General features: G+C 37.8%; 1 protein-coding gene across 5 annotated transcripts in view; it reads right to left on the bottom strand.

Annotated features, from left to right (window-relative positions):
• LOC119651414 (protein held out wings) overlaps nt 1-18,957 on the bottom strand; it is a 228,914-nt gene that overhangs the window by 61,947 nt on the left and 148,010 nt on the right. The gene's annotated exons all lie outside the window — the stretch shown is intronic.

Raw genomic sequence — 18,957 nt, 5'->3', positions numbered from 1 at the left:
TGTATCAGGTTGTTGCAGATGAAATGGCCGATTTGGCAATCAAGTGAAGTTAGTTACGATTTTGCTGTATCAAACCAACACCAGATGGCGCTGTTGGTGTGGGATAATAAAGTATAAATACTCCTACATTTAATCAAGTAGTCATTTCATGGTCAACGTTGTGATAACAGTGAATAAAAAGGAAAAAAGGATGGAAAAGAGCCAACAACGTATACTTTTTCTGTGAGAGACATTGCCGAGAAACTGGGCGCACACTACTCGCCAGTTTCCCGGCACTTGCAACAACTTGGAAAGGTGAAAAAGCTCGACAAATGGGTATTATTAAGTTTATTTGAACAGATACGTTATGGAGGGTATTTCGGAGCCTAGGCACTATATAGTGGCAGCCTCTTGATTTTTTTCAGATTTTTCGGTTGGGTAGTTTCTAAGAATGGGTTCGTTAAAGAAATGATCACTTTCAACCCCCCGCACTCCTCACCTTTCCAATAAATGTCAAAACTAAAGCTGGTTTCAAAAATTACTAATCGAGACATTTAATTTTATACCCCACATGATCCCCCTTTGCATGTATGGGACCTGCACCCCCTTTAAATTCCACGTAAAAGGATGTAGCTCACTATATGCGTCAGCGTTCACAGTTCCAACCTTTCTACCAAATTTGATGTCAATCGCTACAACCGTTTCCGAGAAAAATGCGTGTGACGGACAGACAGACATACAGACAGTAAAGCGATTTTAACAAGGTTTTGTGGTAACTTACATGATAATGGTTTAAGATCCGAGGCTTTTTCCAAGTTTTCGCCATAAAATTGTTTACTGATTGGAAATATGAAAACAGTGATGTTGTTTTCTTCGCTATTAAGTCTGTGATACATGTTCAGCATTGATGAAGTTTGTTCCCAAAATATTGAAAAACGCCACAGTTTTTATATTGTATTTCTAATCACCTTGATGGCTAGATACATCGTAGATTTTGAATTGATCAATCTGTGAAGCGTGCATAAGAATTTTTGAGATTGATTTCTGGAATTTTAATTTTCCTGCTTTCTTTTAATAGCGCGGGACGCGGGTGTTTAACTATAATCAACGTCTAAAAACCAAAACATGAGTGACATAAATGACAAAATGTTTCACCATCCATGTTGGCACACGCACCTATAGATGAGGTTGGAAAAGTGGTCAACTTGTGTGGTTACTTTAGTCAACTTATTATTAATCCTTGTGATAGTTCAGCTAGATCTCTTGCCTCATGCCAACCCCGGACTCAATTTTTAAGCGGCTACCCGTTTTCTATTCATTACCAATCGGTACAAAATGTAAAAGGAAGTGTGACTCAAAAACCTAGTTGAAAATTGATGGAGAACCCACCAACGTTTGAAATGGTCTTTAACATTTATTTACGTGTCTTTTATTGCCTATAGCCGCGTGCGACCAATTACTTTATAGAGGCTTTCGGATCAGATTTCTGCCTTCGGTTCATAACAATTAAGCATTTGGCATAAAACTTACCTATCAAGCAGTGGTAGTCAAATCAACTCAAAGTAAATAACGAAAATAATGCACGCTTGTTCTCATCGTATTCATGCATTAGTCAATCAATCGTGTTCCGATACTATCACAGATATAAATTGGTAGTTCCACATAATCTAGCTTTTGATCTATACCGATTTCAGTGGTAATCGATAAGAAAAATGTTAGACACGTCCGCTTAGAATGAAATGTATGCATGAAGGCTTCAGGGGAATGTTGGAAATTATAATTGATAAACAATTGACGGAGAGGATGGAATGATTGTTGGATGGCTTCCCAATATTCAATATCCTAGGAATTAATTTCACTATATAATTACATCTAGTGATTAATGTGATTTGTGTGTTTATTTGAAATGGAAACCGGTTGGATCTATGGTAAAATGTTTTCATTGAATTCCATATATCATCTATCCATCGTGACTTTCAAACAATTTTTATTTTCCTTTCCCCTTTTGAAGATGAAGTTTATCTTCGTCCGCCTTTCGTTAATAAGGAAATAATATCAACCTTCCACTTTATTAACATAAAATTACATTGGAAAAATAAATGAAAAAAATCAACCTTATATTGGGATCAAATCAAATAAATATAAAAAAAATGTAAAAGGAATACTTAACGATATAATTCATCTTTTAGCACAGAAGAAATTGCCTCAAACCTTCTATAAGTACGACTTTGACAAAAGTATAAAATCAACCTTCACCTTAATACATTCGATATAAGTCATCGAAACGAAAAAAAAATAAAGCAATAAAAAAATGTCTAGATCAGTCGTTCACTGTTATATAGTTAGGTGGATACAGTAGGGGCAAATATAGATAGTTAGATACTGTTAATGCTACTGAAGAGCGTGGTTGTCGTCCATGAAGGCTAAATAAGCGCGAGCAACATAAATGATTATAATCAATCGGAGCAGTAGCGATGCATCGTTGATATGGAAAGTGAGGGTGACCAGATGAAATCAGATGGATGATACAGATGATTTAGTTTGGATTCGCCGTTTTAAACTAAAAGTTATAAGAAAACCTACCCTGCCTATTAGTAGAATATGCCAAGATAAATCAATTCACTTAAAATAAAGACAAAGCAACGAAAAACACTTTTCATTTCAAATAAAAATAATTTACTGAAACGAAATTCAATAATGGATGTAATAATGGTATAACAATACTCGTATAAATGAATGGTTCGCTAGAAGAAAGGCATAAATTTTGAAATGTTGAATTCCATTTTATTCGCTATAGAAATAAAGCTTGGTATCAATTTCTTCAAGTTACATAGTTTTCGAACAACTTTGGTAACCCCCTGACCATATAAACATTTGCAATACATTGCAGCATTGAATTAAATGCAAATTTAGTTTATTTGCTGATCTTACCACTGTACATGTTGAAATGTTCCATTAAAAGAATTCATTCAGATTCTGGTATGCATGTCAAGTTACTCGATCGGTAAAATTGAGGATCGGCATTGATCATTGGCTCGTCTGTGGGCTGCTTGCAGTGATATATGCGATACAAAGTGACGTGTTAGTAACATTATAAACAAAGGCTTACTTGTCATCTAGTTTTACAGATTTGATTTAGTCAATGTCGAAAGAATCATTATTTCGATAATAAAGACAGATAAATACAGTATTGTCATGGTGGCGAAATGGAACATGAAAGTTAGTTAATATAGCGTTAAATGTATTTTTTCTAACTTGACAGCTTGACCTTGAATGAATGAAGAATAGTACCTATGTGAATGTATTCAAAGCAGAAGAAGAAGATTACTCCTAATTTCTATTTGTGTTTTAAAATTTTACTATAATACATAAATAAAGCAACTGTAACAGTGAGAATACATTTCCAATAAAAATTGAACATTTGGTATTTATTTCCAGTATAGCCATAAGTCTGTCAGTCGATGCGTACAGCGAGAAATTTTAAGCCGCCGAAACTAGTAACACTGCGCACGGAGAGTACCTAACCATACCCCACTTCCGTCAGAGTTTCAGTTTCCGAAGGTCAATAGCGCGTGAACGACAACATAATGAAGTTCGGTAACTACGAAAACAGAATCGTGATTATTGCGTTGCACCAATGTGAAAATACACCGGAAAATATTCATAGCTGCCGGTAAACGAACGATTCGTTTTTAGGACATTAGCTCGATACCGCGAAGAAGCTGATGTAGTTGACAGGCCGCGGGACGCGCGCCCGCGCTCCGTATGTCGCCAAATGTCGTGCACGTGAGTGTGTTCGTCGTAATCCTCTCCGCAAGCAGAAACCAATGTCAGTGGAAATGGGCGCTTCAACTCTTAACTATGAGTTGTATTTTACGAAATCTTGGTCTCGGTGCGTATCGCTGTTTCGTTAGCCATATGTTTACGCCAAAACTGAAGGAAATACGACGAACTCGGTGTGCTGCACTTCTGCTTCCCAGTAAAAAATATCGCATTTCTATTTTTTGATGAAAAAATTCAACCGACAAAATGATCGAGTATATGCTCACAATTGTTATCAAGGCAAAGAAAATGCTCCGCGAGTCCAATGTCGTTACCATCCGACTTCTGGTATGGTGGAACGTCTCACATCACGGACTAACTGGTATACATTTCTGCGAGGCCGGCGTCAAAACCAACGCGAGCGTATACGAAGAGATGTTAGAGGATGTAGTCGAGCCATAAGTGAATCGCTGGAAAGCCGTGGTGTTTCTAGCAGGACTCGACCCCCGCTCACAATGATAATAATCGTTGGCACAACAATCCATATTGGACCAGGGCCTTGAAGTGTGTTAGAGCATTTCATTCAATACCGTAACGGTACACTACAGTACACTGTAGGAGGCAATGTGGTCAGCATTACGCTCGCTCGAGATTATTACCCTGATTTGACTCAGGTACTCATTCACAGCGGAGTCAACTGGTATCGGACGTCAAATCACGATACAAATCCCACTGCCGCCAGCGAGATTTGAACCGCGACCTTCCGTACGACAGCCTTGTGCTCTAACCACTCAGCTATCCGTTCACAAAGCCAAGATAATTCAGCGGTAGTTGCGGCGCATGTTCCTGACTTCATAATCACGGATGGGTCTCAGGCAGCCCAGCTTTGAATCCTCTGGACTACAGCCTTTGGGCTAAGTTAAAGGAGACTGCCTGCGATCGAACTTACACCGATTTGGAGAGTTTGGAAGCCAGCATCGTGCGTGCAACTCGAGAAATGCCGCTTCATACCGTGCGTGAAGCGATCGATGCATGGCCTGACAGATTTCGGGTCTGTATAGCTGCTAGCGACGGCCATTTTGAATATTTTTTTTTTCGTTTGAAAGCGCGTACTTTTCGATTGACTTGGTTTATTGCTTCGTGAGAAACAAAAATTTGTTTAACTAACAGAACTTATGGCTATACTATGTACACACCATGGCAATGCCAAAATCTGCCAAAGTAGGCACACGATCACCAAATTCACCAATGATTGGTAGTCACTTTTAAGCGCCAAAATGTATATATATAGCTGTCGTTGATTGCTTACCTACTCTTTTGTCGGTATAGCGCGACAACTAAAATGTTTGGCAAAACGCTTAACTTTTTTCCGCGATCTGATGGGAAGACTCATTCACGACCATTCTGACTAGCAATACAAGTCAGGAACCGAATGCTCGGCGCTTCAGATATGGAAGATTTTGTTGACTATTTATGTAAGGATGGGTTTGATTTACGTAGTAAATATACGTTGAATATACCCGATATTTATTTCGGTGTGATACTGACATTGTATCTCGGGGCTAGTAATTTGACCCGAAACAGGCAAGTTTGACCTACCATACTTTGTTAATAATAATAGGATTTCCAGCGTTATTACTAAAGTCCATATTACTGCATAAATTTTCAAAATATATTAAATAATATACTATTATTAGCTTTATTTAAGCAGATATTGTAACGGGGAATAGTTTGGAAGCTAGATACCATGTGCATGCATACATGTATGTAGTTTTAGATTTTCCAGTTGAGTAGTTTCTGAGAACGGGTTATTGAAATAATTGACTCTTTCATACCTTCGAACTCCTCCCCTTTGCAACCAATGCCAAAACTAATATCTGCTTTGAAAATTATTAATCGAAACTCTGCATTTGATACCCCACATGTCTATATTCGATGAAAAAAAAACTGTACAACCTCCTTTGGCATGTCTAGGGACCCTCCTCCCTTCCTTAAAACCATCGTAGAACGACGAGTGTATACAAGGGGCTCACAGTTCCCATCTTCCCACAAAGAAGAGTGGTGAGAGGGCGCTTCCTTGATGAACATCGACACAGACACAAAGCAATTTTGATATGCCCGCCACACTTCAAACTTCACTTTTCGGATCATGGTAGAGCAATTTAACTCAGAGCACAAGTTCTCCTAGTACTACGTGTTTTCGCAGAGTATACAACATGAGTTCGTATGGTACACGATCAAATGCTTTTTCCAAATCCAGAAATGCAATGTAAAGAGGGTGATGTTTTTCACGATGTTTCCCCATGAGTAACCGCGCAGCGTGTATTGCGTCAGTAGTGCCACAGTTCATTTGAACGATGTTTCGAATACGATTTTCAAGAATAAATTCAAAAATCTTCATGATATGGGACAGCAATCGATGCAGACGGTAACTTGAATATTCTGCTTGACTACCTTTTTTAAGGTTTTGTGTGAAACAACTTATTAGAATCGATTCGATGTCTGTCGGTCCGTCTGTCTGTCACAGCCGATTTATTCGGAATCGGCTGGACCGATTGTTCCCTTTACATGCACCATGTGGCGCCATTTTGTGTTAAGTTTAAGGGGGGCTCCCCATACATGTGAATGGAGGGTGCAACCCCCCTTATGTTCATCCCAGAATTATAAAATTTGGCACGGGTGTAATGAAGACAATGAAGAATAATGCACAATTTGGTCAATTTGGTGTAATGAAGACAATGAAGAATAATGCACAATTTGGTCAAGTTTGAAGAAAATCAAACTATTATTAACAAAGTTATAGGGTGTGAAACTTTGCTATTTTTGTGAATTTCTTGCACTCTACAACCTGTATGACGTCATCGTTACATATCAATTCATTTTATGAATGGGGTCGCAAAGAATTATATTGTTTTAGTTTTTTAGTCACAATTACTTCAAACAGAGATGTATGTATGTAGGTATATAGTATACGCGTGCTAATGAAGTTTGCGGGTAGTATCTAATTCAGATATTTGTACATTAAACCAGCGGTATTTAATATACGTACTATATATGTACATATGAACGCTTTTGTGCACAAAGTAAATCGGAAATATGGGTACGATGAATTTATATACGTGCATATATGTGTCCAGTATTCGGAAATATTCAGTTTGTTTGTTTAGGGTGAGCGTAATATATATGGCTGTAATATGTACGTATGTCTCGTAGTTTGGAAAAATATGAAGGATTATGTTGGATTTGTAGCTATATACGGATAGAAAAATGTGCGTTGAAATTTCTTACATAAGATGAACACAAAACCTTTATACCCGAAGCGCGAGCTTCTGGTATTCCGACTTGTTTCCATATTGGAAAGGTTGTGCTTTCTTGCCAGTCAGATGGTATTCTAGCTTCCTTAATAACTCGATTGAAGAATTCACTGAAGGTTATGTTTTTGATGGTTTAACGTGAGTCCCTGTCGAGTTGACTTAATCCCACGTTCTTCTCAAGAAATGGATTGAGTTTATGTCTACACTGAGTGCATAGCTCAATTTATTCATACTGGTGTACACAAGGCCTACCCAATCTCCACCGAACTAAGTAGTACGGCACCCATGTAGAAACGCAACACCACGTTTGAAGGTCTCTGTCAACTTTGAAGTAACTTCAACTACCATGAAATTCCCACTAGGGGGCCAACCGCTATAACCGAACTGAACGCAGATGAACCAGGAATCTCACTCACTACCCCGATTATCAAGTTTATAGTAAAGATCTTTGTAATGGATCGTTCAGGTAACAGCGATTGCTTTTTTGCATCCTCATTGACATTCTCGTAAATTTGCCATTGGCCATGTGTTATCGTCGTCAAACTTATGATATGAGCATCTTTTTCCACAGACTTTCATTTTGTGTGTTTTTAAGTCGGTTCCACGATTCTTCGATGTTTGTAACGAAATCTTACAGGAGACGTGGAGCAGATCATCAATAGGTTCAATATTTCAACGAAATACCCATTATGCAATTTCGTTGTTAGGAATTCGTAGTAAAATGCTCTGCCTGTGCCTTTATCGAAAGGTATTATTAGCAGACACCACGAACCATCTCAATATCGAAAAAAATAAACAGAATAAAAATTTCATAGAAATATAGAATTATCTTATTGGAATTTCAAAATTGTTGTTCAGTGTTTACTAATCATCAGGTAGCTGCCAGAGCCGCGCTTCTGCAACACATCAAGGATAGTGTTTCAAAAGTCCTCCAAACGTTGAAATCGATAAACAGTAATATATTTTTGAGACTCTCCTAACACAGAATCAATCCATTTCCTCACATTTCCATTCTGCCCTCTTTTCTCTAAAGTATTGCAAAATATACACCACTCAATTTCATAATAGTTTATATCGCGCATGATCATTATTTATCACCTTCTTAGAAAAGAAACAAGTTCCTGAAATATCTCACATATTTAGCATCTCACGGTCCAGCGCATTTTCGTATTTCAGAAATATTTTGTATGTGCATAATTTTTGATTAGCTGCCATCACACTTGTAGACGATATCATTTAAATCCCCGCCCCGTCCCCTATTTAAATGAAAATCATGAGCAATTTATCTTTGCTTGTAAGTGGGAGAGGCACCACAAAGTAGATTCTACAATGAGCTAGTTCTCAAATCCATTTGTAAATGAAAATTGTAAGCTCCCAAATGAAATGCACTAACATATGTATATTTCTTGTTGAAAGTTCTTGTAATCTAAGTAAAAGTATCTATGAATAATGCACAATGTACATACATATTCAGTTATGTTAAACCTAGTTACAAATATACGAAAAGATAGTGAGAATCCAACTATAAATAGAAAAAAGCTAGAAATTAAAAACTTACTAAAAATTAGAATGTATGACAATATACATTCATACTTTTATCTATTCGATGTGATTTTAAAATAACTTCTATTAACACATGTTACGCCCACAAATTGCACGTGATTCGCAATTCAACTTAGACTGATTAGTTCAGTCCGCCGGAAGCGCTTCTGGAAGCCTCAAGATCACGAATCGTGAATAATCCACTCAAAATTACTGAGCAGAATCTCAAGAGGAAAGAAAATTAATTTATTTAATATTGAGATCTAATAATTTTTGATTTGATTCACAAAATGACATAAAATCGTAGATATTTATATTGATTGTGCTTCAGTGATTGTAGGTCCTATGCTCAATTAAGATTTTAACCCAGAGATGACTATTCTCAACCATTGTTACAGTTGAGGATATTTAGGAAAAAGATACGAATGTAATTTGTGTAATTCACAAGGGATTTGGATTACTTATTTCAGTTAGGCCAAAGGAATAATAAATAATTCTTTTTCTGAATCAAATGGATCGAATTCGCGACACAATTTAAACTTCAATTCAAATTTAGGCGACCGTGTACGGTTCATTTCCATACGTATCTTCCATCCAAACGGAATTCTTGATGGGTTAAAAAATACAAATGATGGACAGCATCTATTTTGCTCTTAACTACACCCATTACAAATCCATTTAAATAGAAATTGTCGATTGTGTGGTGTGTGAGTCATGTCATCGTCAGCCATAGGGCAGAACACATAAATATGTATTAAATGCTAAACATTGGCCGCTTGTGATGCTATTAGCAGCATGTCATGGATGATAGAATATGAATATTTAGTTCACCAAATGAAATCACACAGAGAATAATGTATGATATTGTGACATTCGTGACAAATAGCAGGAATGGCCAATGCTATATAGAGTTGAAAAAGATAAAATCATAACAAATCGCTGCATCACGATGTGCATTTTGTCATTGAAAATGCTTCGGGTATGCATTGGCAGAGTTGAATTTTGATCGACAGGCAATAGAAATTGTGGTGTTTCTAAGTAGTTTTTCCTTGTGGGGACGTACTGAAAATGAAAAGACTAAAGTGTTCAGTGAACAATGATGACTTTTCTCAAATATTTCAACAGGGCAGACAGGATCTACTTCCACCCGAAATGTCGCAAATTACACAAAGAAAATTAGTAACGAGACTTATCCAATCACCACAAATGTAAAATTGTTCTGTTGACATCGATAATTTATACCGTTGTATTTCTACTTGCTTTGTAATCGTGCCGCAGGTTTTAAACAAATTATCAACAATTTGCAAGAAGTCAAGTATCCCGTTTGAGTATATTAACTCACAAATATAATAGAAAAAAAGATGACATTAACCTTATTTGCAGTATCAATGGAAACATATAGTATAAGGGCTAGACTTCAAAGTGGACAGACAATAAACTGTATCAGATTTCACTCTCACAGACTACTCAACTGAAAAATCAATGACAAGCCCTTCTTTGAAACTTAGACCTTAATATAAATTCCATACCTGATATCCTATTATCTTTTCAATGATGACAGTATTTTATGATATTTTCGAAATTGGCTGGTAAATTTCATTTACTTTGTGAAAAGTTTGGTGGAAATACTACTGTTAACAACAAAGTCATGGTAAGTGGAAATTAAATTTTCTGTGCGGCTCCATTGGTGCTCAGAGGTGGCGGTGAGGAAGACGGGGCGACAACCCTGTCGACCAAACCAAAACCAAGTCGCCGAGGAGAACGTCCATAGTGGTGGCACCGGGACACGCTGTACTCACTTTGGTTTGCCGGCCGTGATGCAGTAGGCGAATGCTCCAAAGGTCTAATCAGGGCGATCAGACCCGAGTCTGCACGGGGACTCATCTGAAGTGGCAATTTGGTCACGAAACCTTGCCAGGGATATACTGGTACCATGGGAACCGGGATAGCCCCTGGACTCTCATACTTCGGGTGAAGTCTCCTTGTATGTGCGTACAGCCTGGCTGTTTGCGGTTGGCCCCGTAGTGGGAGTTTCATGGGGGTTGTGATTATGCTCAAGCGAGAAGAGACCTTCGGGCCTCGGCGTGGTGTTGCGTTTCAACACGGGTGCCGTACTCCTTAGTTCAGTAGAGATTTAGGTAGGTCTTGCATCCACCAGTATGAATGCTAAGACTGATAGACTGGTACCGTTGTTGCTTGTCTCAGCGGGGCTTTGATTGTGGTCACAAAATCAATCCGTGCCCTAAGAAGACCGTGGGATTAAGTCTTCCAGACAGGTGCTCACGTAAAACCATCAAGGACTTAACTGTTCGACTCCATTGCACATTTAAATATTACAAAATAATAATATCCAGATAGCTAAGTGGTTAGAGTACAGAGTTGTCGTACGGAAGATCGCGGTTCAAACCTCACTGATGGCAGTGGGATTTGACGTCGGATGTGCTATGAATGAGTACCTGAGTCAAATCAGGGTAATAAGCTAGGCCGATCGTAACGCTGACCAGATTGCCTCTTACAGGGATATCTCATAGTGTACCGTTACGGCCTTGAATGAAGTGGCGCCGCTCCAATATGGATTGTTGCACCAACGATTATTATTATTGAAATAATAATAATTCGAAATCTTCGTAGAATTTTAGCCTCGTGCAAATCACATAATAATCGTTTTTACACAAAACTATCGCAGTTTCCTAAGAAAGCTATGGCTTTTTAAGGTTTTGTGTGAAACAAAACCTTATTAGAATGGTGACGGTGTCTGTCTGTCCGTCTGTCCGTCTGTCTGTCTGTCTGTCTGTCTGTCTGTCTGTCTGTCTGTCACACCCGATTTATTCGGAAACGGCTAGACCGATTGTCACGAAAATTGGTGAGAGTATGTAATCTGGTGATCCCTTTACATGCAGTAAGTGGCGCCATCTTGCGTTAAGTTTAAGGGGGGCTCTCCGTACATGTGAATGGAGGGCAAATTTTTTTTTCACAGAATGTAGCCAAGTAGGGTATCAAATGAAAGGTCTCAATTAGTACTTTTCGAATCTGGTTCAATATTTGATATTAGATGAAACATAGGGGAGTCAGGGTTGAAAATATGACCCACAAAAAGTGTAACAGGTCTCGTTCTCAGAACCTATCCAACCGAAAAATCTGGAAAAAATCACAGTGGTGCATCTCTACGAAATCTAGGCCTCAAAATATATCCGGTTCCGATATCTGCACAAATAAAGTTAATAATAGTATATTTCCACATTTTAGAAATTTACCCGGCACCCCCCCTTATGTTCATCCCAGAAATACAAAATTTGGCATGAGTGTAACGAAGAATATAATGCACAGTTTGGTCAAGTTTGAAGAAAATCCAACTATTATTAACAAAGTTATTGGGGGTGAAACTTTACAATTTTTTGTGAATTTCGTGCACTCTACAACCCGCATGACGTCATCATCACATATCAATTCGTCAATACCACAACGAAATGAATTTTTATGAATTGGGTCGCAGACAATTATTTTGTTTTAGTTTTTTAGTTATTTGTCAACCAGACATGTGTATATGTAGGTATATAATATATGCGTGCTAATGAACTTTGCGGCTAGTGCCTAATTCAGATAGATATAAGACGTAAATCGGAAATATGGGTACGATAAATTTAGATATGTGCATATATGTGTACAGCAGGTAATAGGCAGTTTGTTTGTTTAGGGTGAGCATAATATCTATGGCTCTAATATGTACGTATGTCTCGTAGTTTGGAAAAATATGAAGGATTATGTTGGATTTGTAGCTATATACGGACAGAGAAATGTGCGTCTCTTATATAACACAAAACCTTTATACCCGAAGCGCGAGCTTCCGGTATTCCGACTTGTTTATAACTGACACTATTTCACATGGAACATTCCATGAAAAACCACTCATTTCTGCCTTGAGCGCTTATATCATGTTGCCCACATTAACCGTGACATCAGATAGAGAAACAAAAAACTTTTCAAATGTGCTTCATTATGTTGCACTGTACTTGCGGGAACAAAAGCGATATAAATGCTTTCTAGAACTTCTGCTGTGCCCCCTGTAGAAAAGGTTTCGGTGGTTCGGGAAAGTCAGCCAAACCCGTATTTCGATCCCTTCATAAATGTGAAAAATAAATTTTTGAGGCTGCAGATCTGAAACAATCATATAATATAAACAGTTTATCTTGACACAATGTAACCTCGCTTCTTACAAATGGTGTCCAGCGTTGGATGAGCATCAATGAAAGCGCACTTCATCTCTGCCTAAGCAATACTATGAGTTCTGATCCAAAACTACGCCCTCCGCTTTCACTGCAAGTAGTTACATTTAAATATTCACTGTTTTACGTTGGTAATATTCAGAACGATAGAGGATTAGCATATCAAAAGACGCCGTGTACCTCTTTATCAAGTAGATTCAGACAGACTTGTCTTTCAAACAAGCTTCTTGGAAAGGGCGAGCTGAAACATATTACCAAAAACGGTAAACGATACGTGTATGACAGGTTGACGCACTATGCTCCTCCTAGTGGTTTACGGCAACGAACGTTTCGGAAATAGCCATGAAATGCGTTGATAGGATGGCTATCTCCACCAATCAATCGGCGGTACCAGCACCAAAACAATGATGAATTTATGTACCAACAAAAGTCTATCCCTGGCCAAGTCCCAATTCAATGAATCCTGTAAAGGACGGAAATACTAAGGCCGCCTTCCCTAACCAATTAGCATAGTGAAATACAAGCGTGTGTCGACGGCCACTTTGGTTGGGCTATACCTGATTGGATAGTTTGACATTCGCTCCAGTTGAGGGTCGAATATTTAACAAATAGCCCTCCACAAAGCGGATAAGAACTAATGTATTATCTCTAGTGGCTCTTCCCAAGGAAAACCTTAACGCAGCTTCTTCTGACATTCCTTTCGGAACCTCCTATCCATGTACGTATTGCCAGACAAAATCTTTCTTGAAAAGGAACAAGTAAATCATAAATTAACTCAGGTCACAAAAGTATGCTTTCGACAGCATATTGTTATCCTCTAAGAAAGAGAAAAACTTTTTTCAACTTTCTTCGAACTGACAATCACTTTGCAATTATGCAATTTCGTCGTCGGGCTTTATGTATACCAAACGCCTCGAATTGATTTCTTCCTCAATTTATATACGATCAAAATACCCATTGTTATCATGAAGGGTCCCTGTAACCTATTTACTATATCCATTATTAATCCAAGAGCCGATTGTAGCGCTCTCTTAACACTTTGCGCTTTATTTTTCCATGTGTTGATAATTTTGATATATTGCTTCGTGATTTTTGAACATCAATCACCATAGAGAAATTTGTTCTTCAATCGTTGTCGAACCAAGACAAGCTCCAACACCAAATTCGAACTGCACCATGAGATGTCTTTCATATGTGGGCCAACCAATATTCCTCCTTTTTTTCCCGAAACGATGCTCTCCAGTTGATGCTTCTGTGAGTATAATATTCACTAATATATCTATAATAAGTCCAAGTCTAATATATAATATAATAAGTCCATATTTATTTCTAATACTTAACATTAGCGAGTATTTTTTTGTGAAGGCCTCAAGTAGAAAAACCCTCCGGTAGTAGATGACAAGCGGCCCTATGTATAAGCCCGAGATGACCCCCCGAGACCGAATTTGAAATCGTCGATGCGAGTTCCAAAATTCAAGATCTTGCCCGAGAAATAAGGATGTAGGCATAAGAAACCACCTAGCACCTTCCTACATCGGTGGACTAGCTGGTTTTTTCGAACCTATAATTTATTCGCTGTCATGTCATGCAAGATTCTTTTTATCGAATACTGTCGCTGTGGGTATCAAATTAAAGATCTTCATAAGTACTTTAAAACTCCGCCATGTTATGTAAATGATCCCAAGCCCAGATAAAGGAGCAGAGTTTGAGGCAAGGTATTTGGTACTCTCCTCAGTAAAAGAATCAGTGATCGTGGAAAGTGAGAAAAAAAGTAGAGGTAGTAACTTCACCCTACTCTATGCTGCCTAATCACATCCTTTCGCCAAAGGGGTTTAATGCAATTGACCTGGTCCTCCAGGTTGGGAGTTCGGAGCAATGGACCTAAAATTCCTCATCACATCAAAGCAAAATTTTTTAATATATACACTCCACGAAGAAAAAAAAAGATGAAATCGAAGGGCAATTTTACGATAGCTTGGAAAGACTATTCCCCAAGAGTAAAATCAAAATATTGTTCGAGAATTTCAATCACAAATTTGGCACAAGGAGACACATCGAAGAAGGACCGCAAGCGGAGTCCCCATAATATATCAAATGACAATGGCACAAGTTGTATTAATTTTGCAAATAGCAGAAACAAATTTATAAAATCGGAAAAATTGGCAGTTACCCCACAAGCGCATTGACAAAAGGACATGGTCGTTCCCAGATGACATTACTTTCAGCCTGATAGACCACATTCCCATCACCAAAAGATGTTCATCCAGGATCCTTCAAGAGAGATCATATCTAACTATGACTCCGATCACAATATGGTAAAATGCGTCTGCAGATTCCGTATTTTAAAAAAAACCCACCGAATTAAAACCAACCCACTTCGAAAATTTGAGGTGGAAAATCTAAAAAAATGATTTAATAGTGGGAAAATAAAAGATAACACTGGAAGAACGAATAAGTCCTATTCCCCAGAATCTTACGGGGAAGCCTGAAGATGACACCTGATATAACCTAAAGCGAGCGCGCAAAACAACAGCTGGATATGAATCCCGACGTCGGAGAAATGATTCAACTGATAGAAAAAAACCGAAATTGCTGGGAAGATTCTCTTGACGAGAACAACACATCACTGCCCGGATTTCGAAATTTGAGGACGCGGTCTATGGATCGAGATGGTTGGAAGAAGGATATTGGAATCTCCTAAAATGGACTTTAGAGCCTCGACGATGATGATAAGTACTTTACGAAAGAAGTGTTAATTTTTTCGTTTCGATGGTTCAAGGGAAAACAGATCAAGTAATACTATAATACTTTAAGTGAGAGAATTGTTAGAACCTACTCAACTAAAAAATATGACAAAAATGATAATATCTCTAAAAAAATCTAGGCTTCCATATCTACAAAATTATATATTGAAGATTTACTAGAAAATTTGCCTTTATTTTAGAAGTTAGCATTTTGCAGAAATATAAATCATAACACGTAGCGCATGAAGGCTTTGATGGAAATCCTACAATTTTGTACTTTTCTGTTGTGGAAATTTAACGCGGCGTAAGACATACGTAGAATGCTAGATTATGTATGTATATGGAATACATTGCTCTCCAGAATGAACACGTCGTGGAAGTCGTTCTTAAAAATACGTCCAAATAGAACAATGGATTGTCGAAAAAAAACATTCTTCAGAAAAGCACGAGCCACCTGAAGCGTCCAAGTTTGGGCTTTCGAATTGTTATACGTCAAGAACATTTTTTAAGGACATTTCTTACCTAAGTAGTTTATCCAGCTTATATTGCCCTCCATCACTGTATCAGACGGATTATCGTACCATAATATTCTTTTACGAATTTATTTTAATATTCATCCTTTCCCGCTGATTTGTCTTACTAGTAGTTACGAAATACTAAGGGCAGTGGAAGTAAGAAAAGTCGGGGCCAAGTTTACGGAAATTTTATCAGTTTCCCTTTAATAAAACTCATCTGAAAGATGACTCTCATTTGGATGGGCTGTATATTTTTTTTACCACCCACTATCTTTTCAGTGTTGCCTTTAATTGCTTCCGACAAAATTTATTTCCGCTGAATGGTTCACATCATATAGGTGTGAACGGAATGCATGTAAATATGTAGGCATTACTGTGTGTATAGATTCAGGCACTACCACATAAAGAGCACTATTTCTAGCCTGACTAAAAATAAATCTTTAATGTAAACATAAGTCTGTAAACCAACGTGAAGAAAACATGAGTAAAATAAGAAAAAAATAGAAGATATTATTTTAACAGTATTCTGTCTCAAAAAAAGAGAGAATATACGCACAATTTAGATCTACTACACAATCTTAACTGAATCTTTTTTTTAGCTTTCAGAGATTTCAAAATAACGTTTAGATTTTGAAGACAGACACGACAATTTGAACAGACATAAAATGTATAGGGTTACAGGCGACAAGCAAAAACAGACATGAATTTCAATGTAGCCAGGAAGTGTTGGAAGTCATTGGTGAATTTTTTGACTTTTCTGTTCTTACGCTAATTTGTTTTCCTCATCATTCAAAAATCGATTTTGTTTTGGAAAAGTATAGCGAAAATATAAATAAATATCATCTGACTTTCATAACAAATTTGCTATTTTCCGAGGGATTTGGTTGCCAGTAGTTCAAGTGAAAAGAAAAAAGACGAATCTTTTTTTTAGGTTACAATTTGCTTCATTTAAACATCTTTTTCTTTGTCCTTTGTGTGTTCACAATCGGGGTCGGCTCGTCGTGATTGATTGCGCCATTTTATTGTCTTTTGCCCGATGTGGATGCAGTCGCGACGCATTCAAGTCACCATCGAGGGTATCAAGCCACCCTTGCTTCGCCGGCCTTTTGGTCGCTTACTATCGACTTCGATATTCAGACCAATCTTGGCAAGCGAATTCTGATTACCGCGAATTACGTAACGTCTCTCTCACCATTTTTCCAAGATCGGAACAACCACATATCGATCGTGGATTTCCTCATTTTAGATGTGATCAGGGAATATCACGCCACTAGTCCAATGCAACATCTTTGTCTCCATTACCACAAGACGCCATTGATTGTTATTTATAGTCCATCCAGGTTGCGCTAATGCGTGAAGCAATTTCATAAAATAGTTCTCCATTCGCTGATACCATTGACTCGAGATACTTAAATCGTTTAGTTCTGCGCAGGCCACTGCCGCTTACAGTAATTGTGTCTGTTTCATGCGGATCGGTCTTCAAAAATTCAGTTTTATTCAGATTCAATCTGAGACCATGTTGCATGAGGCGATCATTCCTCTTTACGACAAGTTGCTCGAGATCAGTTTTACTATGAGACGCCAGAAAAACATCATCTACATAAAGCATTGAATAGGACGCTGGACGTTAGACGTCCGGTGTGACAGTATCCACAACAAGAATAAAGAGGAGTAATGAGGGCATTTCCTTGGTGAACTTTGACAGAGACATGAAACAATTTAGATAAACCTAATCCAGAGCACAAATTTTCTAGGTGTTGGCGCAAATCATAATGAGCTCGTGTGACACATTGGCAAACGCCTTTTCTAGATCCCGAAATGCAATGTAAAGGTGGCGATCTTTTTTCACGGTGTTGTCTTGCGCCATTAGTTACGAAATTCTCGACAAGCCAGGCTTGATTCACTGTTATTTGAAGGATGTCGCGAATGCGGCTGTCAATAATGGGTTCAAAGGTCTTCATAATAACGAACAGCAACTAATGGCAATTTTAACATTCCGCTGGATTACCTTTCTTTTTCCATATTGGAACGATAGTGCTTTCTTTCCAGTCAGATAGTGTTCTCTCTTCCTCTTTTATACATCAGTTATCTCCTTCTTCCGTCTTTAGTTCGTTTTCCTAAACATTCGGAAAGAAGGAACAATTCGGCTTTATTCTTTCCACTTTCATAGGAATTTCCAACTTAATATTTTCAAAAGTGATTGCCACCTTCTGGCAGATCAAAGATCCATTCTCGCAAATTACTCAACAGGAAGATCCAATCTCTATTCATTATTTCGAAATTTATAACGTTTGTCTACTGACTTCACCGGCTAATTTACCGATCTTCCTTGTCACTGATTATTTTAAAGGAGATTTTCCCGGCAAATTATTATGCAGACCAACAGCAGCAGCAATTGATCTCAACAAGCACCTGAGTTCATAGTGTTCACTAATGCCATCAGACACTCCATGAACTGATTGTCAGTAAAAAGTACTTCCAAAAACATTTTAAGATTTGACCTTATACGATTCTCTCTCTTTGACGATTGTTTTCGAAAGAGTTCGATAGAATTAAAAGATGAGCAATAAGGTTATCACAGTTGAAGTTTGTATATTTGTTAACCGAAAAATGTTTTTTTTGTCTCCTCTCGTGGGAGGGGACAGTTGGTTCCCGAAATGCAGTATTTGTGTAACCTCAACAAAGTTGTTTAAACGAAGAACGGAAATTTTCATTTTTTTTTTACTTTCGAATGTTAGTTTAAAACTGCGCACATTCCCGGATAATTCTTCACTCCAAATTTTAAATACGTAGAATATTTAGTCTAATTAAACCAGAATCATTTCAGATGGAATGGCCCAAACAATTTTATTATTCGGGGTTAATTGGAAAACTCGAA

Source organism: Hermetia illucens, chromosome 3 (assembly GCF_905115235.1).
Source record: "Hermetia illucens chromosome 3, iHerIll2.2.curated.20191125, whole genome shotgun sequence".
Taxonomy (NCBI): Eukaryota; Metazoa; Arthropoda; class Insecta; order Diptera; family Stratiomyidae; genus Hermetia; species Hermetia illucens.
Note: the sequence above shows the minus strand (reverse complement) of the source record. Positions and strands in the feature narration are given on the sequence as shown.